The sequence below is a fragment of the Ursus maritimus genome, unplaced genomic scaffold (genome assembly GCF_017311325.1).
Source record: "Ursus maritimus isolate PB19 unplaced genomic scaffold, ASM1731132v1 scaffold_28, whole genome shotgun sequence".
Taxonomy (NCBI): Eukaryota; Metazoa; Chordata; class Mammalia; order Carnivora; family Ursidae; genus Ursus; species Ursus maritimus.
Genome location: NW_024425341.1, coordinates 7,531,239 through 7,548,224, shown reverse-complemented (window position 1 = coordinate 7,548,224; position 16,986 = coordinate 7,531,239).

Below are 16,986 nucleotides of genomic sequence, written 5' to 3'. Positions count from 1 at the left end.
CAAGAGTCATACAATACCACCAACCTCGTTACTCTTTTCCTTGCCACAAAAATGGTGGGGCTCAGATAGGAACTGCCACTTCTTCCTGGATCTTGAGTGAGAAGGCACATGAATCCCAGTTGTAGATGACTCATTGCTGACAGTATAAAACGTGAGTTTTATCATTGTTGTAAAATGAATGAGATTTTGAGGGTGGTTTGTTACTGAGCAGTGCTTAGCACAAGCTGACTATTACAGCTGGGTATTGTTCCGCTTTTTAAAAAAAATTAATTCCCACGCTACCAAGGCTTCTCAATCTAAAATGTTATACTTAGCTAAGCTACCAACTACATGTGAGAATAGATAAAGCCATTTTGAGGCAGGCATAAATATTGTCTTAAAAATTTACTTCTAATGCACTCTTTCTCAAGAAGATACCGAAAAAATATATCCCATGAAACAAATTAAGAAAATAATCAAAAAAGGAAGAATGCATGGGACTCAGGAAAATGGGAAATCCCATACGAAGAGGAGCAAAGGAAACTACCAGGGTAATAATGAAGAGGGATGGAAAGATGACAACTGTATACCAGTTACATAAGAGCAAATAAGAAAACTCCAGGAACGATTTCTTCAAAAATATGAAATTGATAGAACACTTAATGTGTTAAATATTTTGTGTAGAGATTTACCACTGAATGAGAGGCTCGAGTTTCTTTTTCCTTTTTCTTTTTTTTTTAAATTTATTTATTTATTTGAGAAAGAGAGTACAGGTGGGTGTGGGGGATGGTGGGAAAAGAGAGGGACAAACAGACTCTGAGCTGACCATGGAGCCCAATGTGGGGCTTGATCTCATAACCCTGAGATCATGACTTGAGCTGAAATCAAGAGTCTGACCCCCAACTGACTCAGCCACCCACACAAGTTTCATTGTTTTTTTTTTTTATTTTTTATTATGTTATGTTAGTCACCATACAGTATATCCTTAGCTTTTGATGCAATGTTCCATGATTCATTGTTTGCATATAACACCCAGTGCTCCATGCAATACATGCCCTCCTTAATTCCCTTCACCGGCCTAGCCCAATCCCCCACTCCCCTCCCCTCTGAAACCCTCAGTTTGTTTCCCAGAGTCCATAGTCTCTCATGGTTCACTCCCCCTTCTGTTTATCCCCCGTTCATTCTTCCCTTCCTTCTCCTACCGATCTCCCTGCTATTCCTTATATTCCACAAATGAGTGAAACCATATGATAATTGTCTTTCTCTGCTTGACTTATTTCACTTAGCATAATCTCTTCCAGTCCCGTCCATGTTGCTGCCAATGTTGGGTAATCGTTCTTTCTGACGGCTGAAAAATATTCCATTGTATATATGGACCACATCTTCTTTACCCATTCGTCTGTTGAAGGGCATCTCGGCTCCTTCCACAGTGTGGCTATTGTGGACGATGCTGCTATGAACATTGGGGTGCATATGGCTCTTCTCTTCACTATGTCTGTATCTTTGGGGTATATACCCAGTAGTACAATTGCTGGGTCAAGGGTAGCTCTATTTTTAATTTTTTGAGGGACCTCCACACTGTTTTCCAAAGTGACTCTACCAACTTGAGTTCCCACCAACAGTGTAAGAGGCTTCCCCTTTCTCCACATCCTCTCCAACATTTGTTGTTTCTTGCCTTGTCCATTTTTGCCATTCTAACTGGCCTAAGGTGGTATCTCAATGTGGTTTTGATTTGAATTTCCCTGATAGCTAATGATTTTGAATATTTTTTCATGTGTCTGTTAGCCATTTGTATGTCTTCATTGGAAAAGCGTCTGTTCATAAGGTTCATTCTTATTTAAAACACACACACACACACACACACACACACACACACAGAACAGAAGAATCAGCAAAGGGGAAAAAAAGGAAAATAATTATTAAGTCCAGGGAATGAAAACATGGCATGGAGGAAAATAAAAGCAATCATGGTTTAGCTGTAGAGTGTATTTGCTGGTCATAATATAAACACAGAATACTGTAGCCAAAATCATAGTACGAGTATGTTGGGAAACTGTGTGCACAGGAGGACTATAATGTATGTCTGTACTAGGGCTGAGGCAGTGTTCGAAGACAGCTAATCTCTCATAGCGGGAAGCTGACTGATAATATCTGAAACTGAAAAATTAAGCAGAAATAAATGCATGTTCTTTAGAGATATGTAAGTAAATTCAAAGAACATCAGTTGAAGAGTTGAAAAGTGTGGCTTTTGGGAAATTAAAAAAGAGAGAAGGTCAGAATGCTGTTTTTTGTAACAAGCCTCGTGGAAAGAAATAATTTGGAGCTTTGAATTACATGCAGGTATCATTTGATGCAAACAAGTGCTGATTTTAAAAAATCCATTTTCAAATAAAAGGATTATAATTTGGAAGCTGATATCAAGTAGTTCAGGAGAAAACAGACAAAACATTTTCTCTTCCCAGATGTTTCCCTATCTTACTGTATTTTTGTAAGTCAAAACAGTACTTTCAGACCGGTGGGTTGCCTGCTAAATTTGGGCCCTACACTCAGCTCCAGCTTCAGTGTTAAGGTCCTGAAAGTTTTGTGCCGTAATTTTCTCGGACAAGAGCAAAACTGTCTATGATGAAAAACCAAAACACAAAACAAAGAACAAAACCAAGCGGAAAAATTTCACAAATCAGACTGAAAATACAGCGTCTATTAGTCTCCCGAGGCTCTTTATCAAAACCTAGGATCTTGGAACCTGAGCGGATTTGGAAATCCAGAACCCCTGCTGCTTCCTCTCTTTCTTTTGGACTCATTTTTTTCCCTCGTTGCTTCTACTGTGTTACCAACCAGCAGGGGCTGGGATGGCGGTGCATTCCTCCTGCCCAGCTATTCACGCCATAGCTGGGCTGCATACTGAATGGCAAATTAAAAATCAGCATTCTCGAAATTAATTCTGACCACTGGAAGCAGGGTTCCCTCTGGAGTCTGCATGTGTCTATATGAATGTGCACAGGAGCTTGCTGGAAGGCAACTGGCAGGATTTGTATCAAACCTTTTGTGTTGACGCCTGGATCAACTTTTTACAAAATACCTATTTAACAGCTAGTCCCTACTTTCCAAGCTTTGCAAATCCCACAAAGAGATTATCACTTAGATAAGCAGGGAGTCTTAAATGACGCCATCTGCAAATGGATTGAACCTACTCAAATTCAGACACGCACATTCGCCACAGCAACACATTCACAGAGAAAAAGAAAACCTTGGGTCTCCTTCCAGTGACCTACAGCCTCAAAAGTCTTAAAATAAGGTTCTAAGGAAAAGAAAATAATAAAGTTCTATGAACACGCTTTGAGCAAACTTTAAATTTTTTTTTTTGCAAAAGACATTGCGCCTCTCCAAAAAAACATGGTTGAAAATACTGGGAGCAAGAAAGTTTTTCTCGGGGTGCCTGGGTGGCTCAGTCGGTTAAGCACGGGACTTCCATTCAGGTCATGATCTCAGGGTCCTGGGATCGAGCCCTGCACTGGGGCTCCCTGCTCAGCGGGGAGTCTGCTTCTCTCTCTGACCCTCCTCCTTCTCATGCTCTCTCTCTCTCAAATAAATAAATAAAATCTTAAAAAAAAAAAAAAAAGTTGTTTCTCAGGCACTCCTCTGAAAGTCCTGAACTGAAATGGCAAATCGCTATCATAATCCCTTTTGTGAAAGTAACTCCATTTAAAAAGTAAGTTTATTCTACCATGAATCTTGAGTTTCTGACATTTCTCTGAGAGAACAGCCAACATGAAAAACTCTGCAATTAGACTTGACAGAAACATGGGACTACGATTTTTGAGCTGGTGGGAAACATCAGGGTCATTCAGCAGCTCCTCGTGCAAGAGGTGAGAAGGCAGAAGGCCTGAGAAGGGCGGCTTCCAGGGCACCTGAGTGACTTGGCTGACAGTGGGACAGGTGGTCCAGAGCGAGAGGCCGTTTGACAGGAGGATGTAAAATGTCTGCAGTTCTGACAGCAAACTTTGGTTTGACCTGGAGTACAGAACAACTCTGGCTTGTTTATCCCAGTAAAGTTCTATCACCAAAGAGGGTAGGAGACGACACCCCCCTCCAGCCACTATGGGGCTGAAAGACATGTCCTCATTGCCAGGTAATTATTTCTCCTAAAAATAGTAGAATCATTAACATTGTTCTAAACCTAATTACAGTTCAATTCCTAGGTAATCTGTTACACCGGACATACACTCCAAAGTGATCCCAAAGGTGCAGTGAGGTCACAGTTCCCATCTTGATACCCTTCTAATATTTTCTAACATGACAAGTGACATTTTCCCATTCACATTTATTTCAAACGTGTTAGGTATTCTGTGGAGATAGGTAGGTAGGTAGGTAGGTAGGTAGAAAGATAGATAAACAAAAGTCCATGCATCCTTCCCTACTAAATTACAGCCCTTAGGATATTCCTAACTTTGTTTTCCTGCCACTAACTTCCCTGCTTCTTTGGATAGTTCATAGCAGAGAAGGGTAGGCATGGCGCTCCTAATGAGTCAGAACTGGGTTTTATTTAAAACTCCAATTCATGCCTTTGTATTTCTGGGTCTTTTGAATAAAAATAGGTAGCTTAATTTGCACATTCTTTCAGTGCTTTCTGTCCGTCTCTGCTCTTCCCTGGCATTCTGCTGAATGTGCACCTCAGGAAGAATCCAAGGCTTCCTTGGCCTGATTTTGATGAATAGGAACCTATGAGGCTTAATAAGAGGCACCAAAATGGACAGGCACCTAAGGGGAAAAACAGGTCTGTGTTGATGGATGTCTTTCCCAGGGGAGCTAGGGCACTGCTGAGACGCAGTTTTTCCAGCAAGTGGTAAAACAGGGAGATAATTCAAGGCAACACATGCAAGGCAGGATGTGCGATGTGTTTTCTCAGCAGCCACGAGTGTGCAGAAAGAATCAGATAAGCAGCTGCGTTGCAGGGTGCCAAAGGGACAGACAGCAGAGAAGAAATATGCCAGCCCGGGAAGGATGGCATGGAATGGAAACGTGCAAATTACCCTTATCAAGTCAAGTGATGTTCCGAGGTGAGCTTTACCCACTCATTTATTATTGTACTAAGCTCCCACCAGGACATTAAGTTTTGGTGTTTCAGTCTATTTTTTAATAAAAAAAAAATCAAGGTTTTCTAATCTTTACATTCAGAGGAATCGAAGGCTGCAAGATATTATAGCAACTATTTTCTTATAAAATTAAAAGAGATCTGCCACAGAAGATGTCTTGACTGACAGCATCAGTTGGGTTCATGGGTGGGGGTGCTGCCTGTGGCAGATCTATCACGGAGCTGTCCATCTGTCCATGGAGCTGTCCATCTGTCCACGGAGCTGTCCATCTGTCCATGGAGCTGTCCATCTATCCACGGAGCTGTCCATCTGTCCATGGACCTGTTTGACGAACCCCTTTTGGAAAATAGAAATACAACTTTTTTGGAAGGGACATTTCTTTTTTTGTCCACCCCGTTCTGCCAATTTCTTTTGTCTTTCATTTTCTCACTGACAAATATTGAAAACTTCCTAAGTTTATGTGGGTTTGAGTGTCCAGGGTCATGTATTACATGTCTTTTTATTCCACTGCTTTGACATCCAGAACCTTGCCAACCCTGGAGGGTCTGTCCCTTCCAGGGCTAGACAGTTCCTGGAGATAATAACTGACTTGCCTGTGAGCCCATCTTTCCTATGCAAACCAACCAACCCAAAGATCACACCCCCAGTGACCTCCTCTATCAGACTCTCACCATCAGGGCCACTGTCCACCTACCTTCATCCCCCAGGGCCAGGAACGAGACAACCAAGCTTTTATGGCCCAGCCAAAGCCTGCTGAAATTACCCAAACCTAAGCCCCATCGGACCCTTTTCTTCCTACAGAAATGACAGTAAAGGCTCTTGCTCACATTTTCCCCTCATTCCCTCTGCCTCCTCAAGAAACCTGGTACTTCCCTGTGTGGCCCCCTTATGGCGTGGGGAACCTGTTGGGAACCGTGAATAACAAATGATCTTTTCAGTGGCAATCTTCTGCTGATCTGTTGGCCTCACCATCTCTGAATAATAATAACACCTGCATTTTAAGACAGGCTGTTATAGACATGTTTTAATTTCATATTTGTCGTAAGTGACAATGAAAATGAGAAGGATCTTTTTTAGTTACAGGTAGCCTTCCCCACCTCTCTACATATAAAAGAATCTCTTCCAATGGAACCCACTTTTCAAAACTCCGACTGCTCCAAAAGCTAACTTGCATCTATTACGTAGACTCTGCTGAAGAAATGAAATATGAGTGGACCCCCAACCCCACAGTTTTCCTGCATCTTGATCTGCAGTCCTACCAACAGCAAAATATAAGGGAGCACAGGATGCAAGAAGAGCGACTTTGGAAGGCTGGGTTGGGCATACTAGAGGCAAGCCCATCCTGAAAGGCAACCAGCATAACTATAGCTATAGGTGTCTCCTCCTGAGGGGTGAAATCCTTCATAATCTGCATGCATTATGCATGAGGAACAAAGCATATGCTGCCTACAGTAGTCACTTCTGCTCACCACCTCCTCCAGCCCCCATTTGAAACAGTGTCTACATACCTAATGTGAAGCTTGTCCGGTTACCATGGGAATGTGAGATTTGGTAGGTGTGCATACATGGATGGTAAATTTTAATCACTTTCTCAGAAGGTAGCACATATTGATAGAGTTGTTTTGCCTAAAGGAGCGTACTCCTTTAAATGATAAACAAAACCACAATAGATCAAATTCATACTTTAGGCTCTTGATTTTTTTTATCTATTACTTTCACTTTTATTGAGTAATTTTATAAAACAGGCATTCTAGATTCTGTGGATTCAGATTAGAAAGGAATATGGTCCCTGACCTCAAAGGGCTCACAGTTCTTGAGTTCTACATATGTATATTATCCCTCACAGTTATGGCTACAGTCACCCTGTTATGAAAAATACCTACTGGGCAGGATAGAACAGTGCTGAAGACCTTCAGGAAAAGATTCCAAGGATAATTCAAAGAAATTGGATCTCAAAGAGAAGGGTAGGTTCTTATGGTAGGGGAGAAAATTTTTTTCTCTACCTTTCTGAATTCTTTTGGTTTGTCTATTAATCAAATTGATATAGGACAGATCAACAGGAGAAAAACAAGTGTAATGATGTACATATAGTATCCCATAAAAAATATGAAACAAGTTGGGCAATTGAGGCTTACATGCTATCCTGAGCTAAAGAACTGGATAGGGGGCTGGGGCTTCAAAGGGTAGGAGGGTAATCTACAGGGCAATAAGAAGAAGCAGATATTTGGTAATTAGATATTTGCCTGCCATATAGATAGGTCTTCTGATAAAAAGTTATTTCTGATAATAGCTCTCTTTCCAAGCCTGGCTCCATATCTAAATTATTTTTAAGTAGTTAAGGAAGAGGTAAAGGTTTTTCTTAAGACTGCTGAGTTTTGACTGCCTTTAACTCAAAATAATCCACATGCCGAAGTGGCATATATTGGGGTCATACAGTTTGCTCTCATTCATTATGGACTGAATGGTGTTTTCCCCCATCTCTGAGTTAGGGTCTTCAAGGAGGTAGTTAAAATTAAATGAGTTCGTAAGATGAGACCATAATCTAATAGGACTGGCGTCCTTTTAAGAAGAGGAAGAAACAGCACGAGGGCACATGCACAGAGGAAAACACATATAAGGACACAGCAAAAAGACAGCCATCTACAAACCAAGGAGAGACATCTGAGAAACCAGTGCTGCTAGCCCCTGATCTTGGGCTTCCAGCCTCTAGAACTGTAAGAAAATTAACTTCTGTTATTTGAGCCACCCAATCTATGCTGTTCTGTTTTGGCAACCCACAGAGACTACGCAGATGCTACTAGGCAAGGAAGGAACAGTAGCCTTAGAGGATATAGTAGAGACCTTAAAGAAAGGACAGTATTTTCAAAGGCATTAAGGAGCCTATGAATTTAGCATCTGGCAAGAAGTTCAGTGAGGCAGGAGCTCAGGGGAACTAGAGAAAACTGTTAATGAAAAATGTCTACTGAAGTGGCTGGGAAATGGCCTTGAATTCTGACATAAAAAATTTGCAACTAATTGTGTTTGCAATAGGAAACCAACAGAAATCTTAAGTAACAGACTGGAATGATTACATTTTAATGAGTTCTTTTGGCAATATAGGGATGATAAAATTGGCAGCAAGGTAGAATGCAATACAAAGAGGTCTCCCTTATATTATGTATAATATAAATCAGGTGAGAAATGACGGAGGAATAAATGAAGCCAGAGGAGCGGGGGAGAGAGGTAAATTTACACTTGATACTAGACTTTGAACCTGAGAATCGTAAGCCATTCTGATTCTTCCTCGGGAGGCCATTTATTTTTCCCTTCTGATTATTCTTTCTGTTTAGTGTATCATGATATTTAGGTAAAGGTTTCTTGTTTCTACTCTTTATGATCTTTAAGTTCTCTGAACCTGAGGATTAGAAGTTTTAATCAATTCCTAAATACTCCAGCCTTTCTCTCTTGGTCCCCCATTATTTCTCTCTCCTCCTTCTGGAGTTCAATTAGACATATAATAGACCTCTCTATATCTTTCACATCTCTTCATCTCCTTTTTAATATATTTTCTTCTTTTTTCCCTGTGTTATTGTCTTATGAATTTCTTCAGAAGTATTTTCCAAATCCGCAATTCTCTCTCTAGCAGTGTCTAATTTCCTGTTTAACCCTTTCATTTTGGTTTTAATCTCAATTATATATTTACATTGTTGAAGTTCTATTTGGTTCTTTTTTAAATATACTTGCTAATTGTACAGTCTATTGCTTTTTATTCATATTTTTTAATCCACACATTTATGTCTTTAAATATGCTAAATATACTTATTTTATATACTTTATTTCTTATATTTTAAAGATTTATTTATTTATTTTAGAGAGAGCATGGTAGGGGGAGGGGCAAAGAGAGGGAGAGAGAGAGAATCTCAACCAGACTCCCCACCCAGTGCAGAGCCTGATGCAGGGCTTGATCTCACAACCCTGAGATCATGACCTGAGCTAAAATCAAGAGTCAGACACTTAACTGCCTGAACCACCCCGGTGCCCCTATATACTCTTTTATTAAGTTCAATATTTGGAGTCCCTGTTTTTTTTCTGGCTTTTGATCATGGTGGTGGTGGTGTGCATTCTAGTACTTTTACAGGAGAAGGTTTGTTTTATTTTTGTTTTTGTTTTTGCTTTAGCAGGAGGGTTATTCAGCATATTATGCTACCAGATATACAACTAAATAAGACACAATTTATAACCATTTCTGAGGTTGAATTTGTGGGCTTTGGAAACAAAATAAATATGGGTTTTGGAATAAATAAAAGGATTGGAATTACTCCCATGTTTTTGACCTGATATATTAAGTAGTTGTCATGAATTAAGGTTTTAAAAATTAACTCAGTGGAATAAAGAGTCCAGTTTTGATATGCAAATGTCCAACTGACGGTTGAAATTAGGGTTTCACTTCAGAATGCAGGTCAGAAATTTAACCATAGATTTATTTATTTATTTGTCAGAGAGAGAGAGTGCACAAGCAGGGAGAGCAGCAGGATAGTGAGAAACAGGATCCCCCCTGAGCAAGGAACCCGATGCGGGGCTCGATCCCAGGACCCTGGGATCATGACCTGAGCTGAAGGCAGATGCTGAGCTGATGAGCCACTCAGGTGCCCCCTAACTGTAGATTTAATAGTAAACAAGATAGAGCCAGTAGTTGAACCCATGAGTCAGGGAACCATTTAAAACAGGTAAAACAGAGATTAAGGAACAGAGAAGCAAGAACTAGAAGTGTAGGATAATCAACAGCAGAAGAGTCAGAAACAAAGGAGAAGCAGGAATCAGTAAGAGTCCAGAGATCAATGAAGGACCAAACTTAAATGCAGGGAACATTCAAAAAAAATCAAAAACTATAGAAATTGCAAATAGAATTAGACCCAAATATTATCATTAAGTTTTGGTATCAACTTTATTTTCCAGAGTTCAAGGAGTTTGACAATCAAAAGCTAAAGAGAGAAAGAGTGATACTTTTTAAGGAAGATAGAGGCAAGAGAAGATTTTTGTAGTTGTTAAGTAGTTATTATTATCACTATCATTATTTTCTTTGGAGATGGCCCACATTCATAAAATGGGAGAGTTGGGCCGGTAAGGAAGGAGAGAGGGGAGATGCCTGGGCGAGAGGATGAATGGCAGAACAATGCCTGGGAGGCTTTGTGGAAGACACAATGGAAGGAGCCATTGGACTATGAGAAGCAGGGCACTCCTTGCTGGGAAACAGGAGGGGAAGGAGGTGAAGATGGGCCCCTGGGATGAGTTCGTTTGTGGATCTTGAGAAAAGCAGGAAGTGTTCCTTCTTGCTTACATTTGTTCCCGTCCGTGTAGGAAGTTACCTGCCCAAAGAAAGAATGGTGGAAATAGATCAGAAACTTAAGAAGAGAAGGGAAAAATGTGGCTAGCCACAAACTTAAGGAGATCAGGGAAAGGGAAATTGACCAAAAAGAAGGAGAGCAATCACTGAGTTACGTCATGTGTTCTCAGACCTTAACATGCATCAGAATCACCTGGAGAACCTGGCAGAACCGTTTGCTGGTACCCACCACAGAGATTCTAACATAGTCGCCCTGAAATGGGGTCTGAGAATGTACATTTCTAAACTGTTCCCAGTTGAGACTGATGCTGAATAACACATTTTGAGGACCACTGTTATTAAAAAAAAAGAAAAAAAAAAAAAGGAGAGGTGAAAAGAAAGTGTTTCCAAACTGGAAAATGTCTCTGCAGAATTTTTTAAAGTATGTAATTTTATCAGGTGTATATGGCAAAACTCCATGATATTTGCATGTTTTATTGTACGTATTTTCTGAACTCCCTGCCTTTGTTCAGGGTCTCTTCTTGGCCTGGAATGCCCTTTCCTCTGTAACCCCATAGGATTCTACACAAACTTTTTCAGCATCTGCTCAAACGCCACCTTCCCAGGAAGGAGTGCCTCTGCGTCTGTCTTTGCAATTATCTGAGCCCTGCTTTTTGCACCCACATAACATGCTTGTACCCAGATGTCATTCTGCCTAGCATTTTTGTTGTCCATATGGCTCTCCACACCCCTAAACTGTAAGCTCCCTGAGGACAGAGACTGTTCCATCACCTTCCCCCCTTTTCCTGCAATATTAAGCTCTATGTCTGGCATAGAATGTTGCCCAGTGTGATCCCTGGGACTGAGTAACAGGCTTGCTACCCTATTAGGCTGCTTCACAGGCTTTGAAAGAGCCAGCCAAACAGGCGGGGGGACATTAATTCAGAGAACATGAGAACAAACTTTTGCTTTAAATGATTTGCCTTCTCCCCCTTGACAGCAGCTCTTATTAAAATAACATTAGCTAAAAATATTTCTATGCCAAAAGTAATTATGATAATGTTTCTCTGCATTTATATCGTTCTTTCTATTCTCAAAATTTGTAGTACACAGGCTTCAGCTCAGGAAGAAAGAAAAGCGCTGAACTGGACTTGAACTTCTCATTCCCTTCACTGGGCAACCTCTTTGTGTCCTAACACATCCACATGGCATTAGAATCGCTGATGTCTGAGTCCGGGTTTGACGTCCTCACCCAACCTACTCGGGCATGGATTCAAAAGAGAAATTTCAATTAGTTCCCCTCAAAGGATGAAATGCTGTTGTCCCTCACTGGATACTCTCATCTTTAACAGGTAATTAAGGTCCTAATGGGCTCGTACAGTTTTTCAGTCTGTTCCAACCAATTATGGTACTGAAGAAAAAGCCAAAAAAGAAAAAAAAAAAAAAAAGGAAAAGAAGAAGGAAATAGGAAGCAGGAGGAGGGTGCTTGCGGGAATGCTATAGACCTTTTTCATGGTGAAATGTTCTATGTTGAAACACTTGTCAGGGAGGTCTCAAACTTTATACCTTGGGTGTACTGCACCCAAGAAGACAAACAGGGGGAGCAGGCAGAGAGAGAAGCAGGCTCCCCACGGATCAGGGAGCCCCATGCAGGGCTTGATCCCAGACCACGGGTCATGGCCTGAGCTGAAGACAGACACTTAACGACTGAGCCACCCAGGTGCCCCCAGTCTTGTTTTTCTGTTTCCAGACTCCAGCATGATGGGTAGTGCGCACCGAGGTACACACGCACACGCACTCACACACATCTATGTCTTTTACAACTGTGACATAATAAATAATATATCTGTCCTCTGTCTTCAGATCCTGGCAAAAACCCTTGCATTTCTAGAATGATCGGAGTGTCTTTCTTATGCCAATGGTGACTCCTGGTGGACTCCTAGATAGCTTCAGGAAGGGTGCTGGTTACCAGGAAGACCAGCCTTGCGATTAGGGGATTGGAGCTTGTGGCCAGCGATACCTCTAGGGAGGAAAGGGGGCTAGAAATAGAGTTCAATCACATCACCAATGATTTAATCAATTGTGCCTATATAATGAAACCCTAATAAAATCTCTGGACACCAGAACTCAGAGGAGCCTCTTGATGGGTGCACATGCTGATGTGTTGGGAAGGTAATATCCCCTGATTCCAGGGGGAAAGGACATGGAAGGTAAGGATTCCAAACCAATTCCAGGGTGTGTGTGCGGGGGTGGGGGGGTGCCCACACCAAGCTATTCTCTGACACCAGCCGGATGTCCTACAGCTCAATTCGACTCTAATACTATCTACCTGGAAGTAGTGTCGAACTCAGGTTAAGCGCTCAGTCCTGAAAGTCTGCACCCCCCTCAGAGGTCAATCACAAGCAAGCCTAGGTTGTTATTTGTGCTTCTGATGGACTGGCTCTAAATCAGAGGTTCCCATGACCTCCAAGTTGAGTTTGGTTAATTTGCTGCAGGTGACTCACAAAATTCAAGAAAATAATAACTAGATTGCTGGGTTATTGATTTTAGGTTGTTTTTTTTTTTTAGATTTTACTTGAGAGAGAGCAAAAGTGAGAGAGATCACAGAGGAAGAGGGAGAAACAGACTCTCCACTGAGCCGAGAGACTGATGCGGGACTCGACCCCAGGACCCCGAGATCATGACCTGAGCCAAAGGCAGACACGTAACTGACGGAGCCACCCAGACGCCCCATTTGCTGGGTTATTGTAATAGGATAAAATTCAGAAACAGCAAGAGGGAAGAGATGCACAGGGCCCGTGGGAGGGAACGCAGAGCCCCTCTATACTCTCGGGGGGGGGGGGACTGCTCTCCCCAGATCTCCACAGGTTCCCCAACTGAAAGCTCTCCAAACCCCTTTTCTTGGTGTTTTTAGGGAGGCTTCATTACATAGTCATGATTGATTAAATCATGGACCCTACTGCAATCAACTGAACCTCCGGTGCCTCTTTCCTCCCTAGAAGTCAGGAGGTGGGACGGAAAATTCCAAGCCTCTGCTCACACCATTGGTTCCCCTGGCAACCAGGCCCCATCCTTAGGTTACCTAGGTGCTTTCTAAATTCACCTTGTTAACATAAGACCCCTTTATCACTCTTGTCACAGGGGATTGCAAAGGTTATAGGAGCTCTGTGCCGCAAACAGGGAAAAAGCCAAATATATATTATTATAAATCACAATATCACAGGTCTGATTCCCAGACCATTCCAGACTGCACCCTATTGTATCCTTTGTAACAAAACTGTAATAGTAGAGCACTTCCCGAGAGTTTTGTGAATCATTCCACAGAATTATCAAACCTGAGGTGGTTGTAAGTCCCCCCCCCCCCACCGCCCCAGAATTTATATCCAGTCCGTCAGAAGTATAGGTGGGCCTGGGGGCTCCACTTGTCTCTGGCATCTAAGGGGAGGCTGGTCTCCTGGAGGCCCGAGCCCTTTGCTTGGGGAGTCTGCACTGACTCCGAGTGGCCAGCATCAGACGTGGACTGCCCTACGTCCAGTCTGGGTTGAAATAGTGAAATCTGGCTACTTCTTCAAGCTCCCTCGCAGCTCTGTAGCAGGGCACAGGGCTGTTGCCCGGGCATTCTTAGGGCAGTGACGCCCATCTGTTCTGTGCTGCCCAGCCTAGAACAGTTAGAAGCTGAAAAAAATCGGAATAAAAGTCCTACTCCCTGTAAGTCACCTGCTCACAAAGGATGAGACAATTCTTTGTGAGCCCCTCTCTTGCTTCTTTTCTTTTCTTTTCTTTTCTTTTCTTTTTTTTTAAGATTTTATTTATTTATTTGACAGAGAGAGACAGCCAGCGAGAGAGGGAACACAAGCTGGGGGAGTGGGAGAGGAAGAAGCAGGCTCCCAGCGGAGAAGCCTGATGTGGGACTCATCTCACAACGCTGGGATCACGCCCTGAAGCAGAAGGCAGAGGCTTAAGGACTGAGCCACACAGGCGCCCCTCTCTTGCTCATTTTCTCACCCGCCAGCAGGGGGTTCTCTAAGTCTGCCCAGAGGACCGCCTGCCTCACACTCACCCAGAGTACTTGGGGAAAACACAGGTTTCAGAGACCCAACCAAGAATTGCCGAATCTTAACGGGGCCTGGGGGAGATGAGAAGAAATTAGCTTTTTAAACTGGCTCTCGAGTAAACACTCGTGTACACCAATGTTTGAAATCCTCTCTGTGCGCCTGATCGTTTCATAGGCTGCCAGGTAAAAATAGTCTCCTTGCTTCTTCTACGAGCCCTAAACCATATCGTACCTTTTTTTCTCCTTTCTCTCTCTCTCTTTGGTCTGGATCTTGGTTTTTAAATTTAATTTCAATTGTCCAAAATAACAAAATGTTGATGTGGTTAGAGGATAGTCTGCCATTAAAGAGGAACCCGGGCTTAGTGAAGTGTGTGGTTCCTGTTGAGTCTAGCATGGGTGTTTCGGATTGTAAGCACGTGCAGGCTCGGGGTGAAGAGCCAACAGGGTAATAATTTAGGATACAACCTCAAGGACCCACAAGAAATGTACTTCGAGAACGGTACATCACAAGAGGGAGTACACGCATATTTGCCTAGCCTCAGCTTACAACTTTGCTTTTCTGGATGCAGTGAGAGGGTGACGAAGGAATGAGGTAATTAAGGCTTGACCCCTGAACACCGTGGAGTTTAGGGGCACCGACGGTTGGAAATCCACATATAGCTTTGACCCCCTAAAACAAACTCCTAATAGCTACTGTTGACCTGGAAGCCTTTCTGATAATATCAGCAGTTGATTAACATGTATTTTGTATGTCATGCGTATTACATATTGTACTCCTACAATAAAGGAAGCCAGAGAAAAGCATATCGTATTAAGAACAGCGTAAGGAAGAAAAAATACATTTATAGTCCTGTCGTGTATTTATTGAAAAAAAAATCTGTATATAAGTGGATGTGTGCCGGTCAAACCTGTGTTGTTCAAAGGTCAACTATATTCATTTATAAAAAATACCTTAAGGCTGCAAACTTTGACGAGGGGTTAATGGGTTGTCACTCCAAAGGCACTGGGAAAGAGTCATCGGGAAAGGGAAGAGATGGGTAGTAAGGGGCTGGAGGAAGAACAAACAAAAAGGAAAATAATTCAGTCTTTGGCATTTTCACAAACGTGCCAGGTCTAACTTGTGCGTGAGGCATAGATGGAGTTAATCCCATGACTTGGCAAAACTGGGCTAAAGGAAAGGGATCTAAGAGAGAAAAGGAGGAGAAGCACTACTAGAGCCAAATCACATGGGCACCTGAGCCTGCCTGCAGGACTCCCCAGGAAGGAGACAACGGTCAGCAGTTGAGCTGAATGTCTGCTTCAGGGGCCAGGGGTGCGCCTCTGAGACTCAGGTCCACAACGTGCTTAAGGAGAGAAATTGGTGGCAAAAAAAGGTCTGTATATTTGATTTCAAAAAGCACTCAGTTTTGTCAAGGTCTTTGTCAAGGTCCTCTTTTAGTTTAGTGTGTAGGTAAAGATGGGGTAAGACAGCCCACTGACAGTTTTTAGTTAAAAAAATTAAATTGAGGGGTGCCCAGGTGGCTCAGTTGGTTAAGTGTCTGCCTTTGGCTCAGTCATGATCCCAAGGTCCTGGGATGGAGCCCTGCATCAGGCTCTGGGCTCAGCGGGGAGTCTGCTTCTCCCTCTGCCTCTACTGTTCCCTCTGCTTGTGCTCTCTCTTTCTCTCTCAAATAAATAAATAAAATCTTAAAAAAATAAATTGAGTGAGATAATTACAACTACGAAGTCCTACAACAGCTACGTGTGCCATGTCTGTGCTTCCCCATCCTGACCTATAGTCTTTTCCTTGTAGCCTGTGCACCACTTTTATAGAATTCGAACCATATCGAGCATTCTTAATGGAATTGCTGGTTGGAGAACCCCTGAGCAGGGAATGTGGTGTTAATCCTCAAGATGACCTGACTATCTTCTAAGGGTTTCTGGTATAGGTCCAGTGGCTGAACACAGCCCAACACCAGACATCTTCACAAATACTAGTAGTAATTAGAGAGGGCAAGTGCGGATATTGGTTAGGGAGTAGAAGAAGTAGAGAAATACAGTTGTCTCCCAACAATTAGAAAAATGATGATTGATATAACATAGGTATATTTTGGGGAGAGTACTTTAAAATAAAACCAAATTGTTAAAGAAGAAAAAAGCTAAGATCTGACACTGATCTTTTTTTTTTTTTTTAATTAACATGTGTATCTGTCTTCTTATTCCTAATTATCCATGCTGTTGGGGCTGACACACTTATGTTGACACCAGTTTTACCCAGAGTTTTCTGTTGCCAATATCCCCACACCATGTTAACTCACAATCCCACCTGCCACCATCTTATACTTAGGGTATAGGACAAACACCAATGTGGTGGAAAGAGCATGAACTAAGAATAATACATCAAGTTCCAACTCACAGTATGAGATGTGCCATAGTCTTGAAACCAAACCCTGATAGAGGCAATATGAAAAAGGAAAATGTATAGGCAAATTTCATTCCATGAACAGAGATGCAAAAATCCTAAAGAACGCATTGGCAGGTTGGATTTATCCCAGGAACGCAAGATCATTTCACAGTCA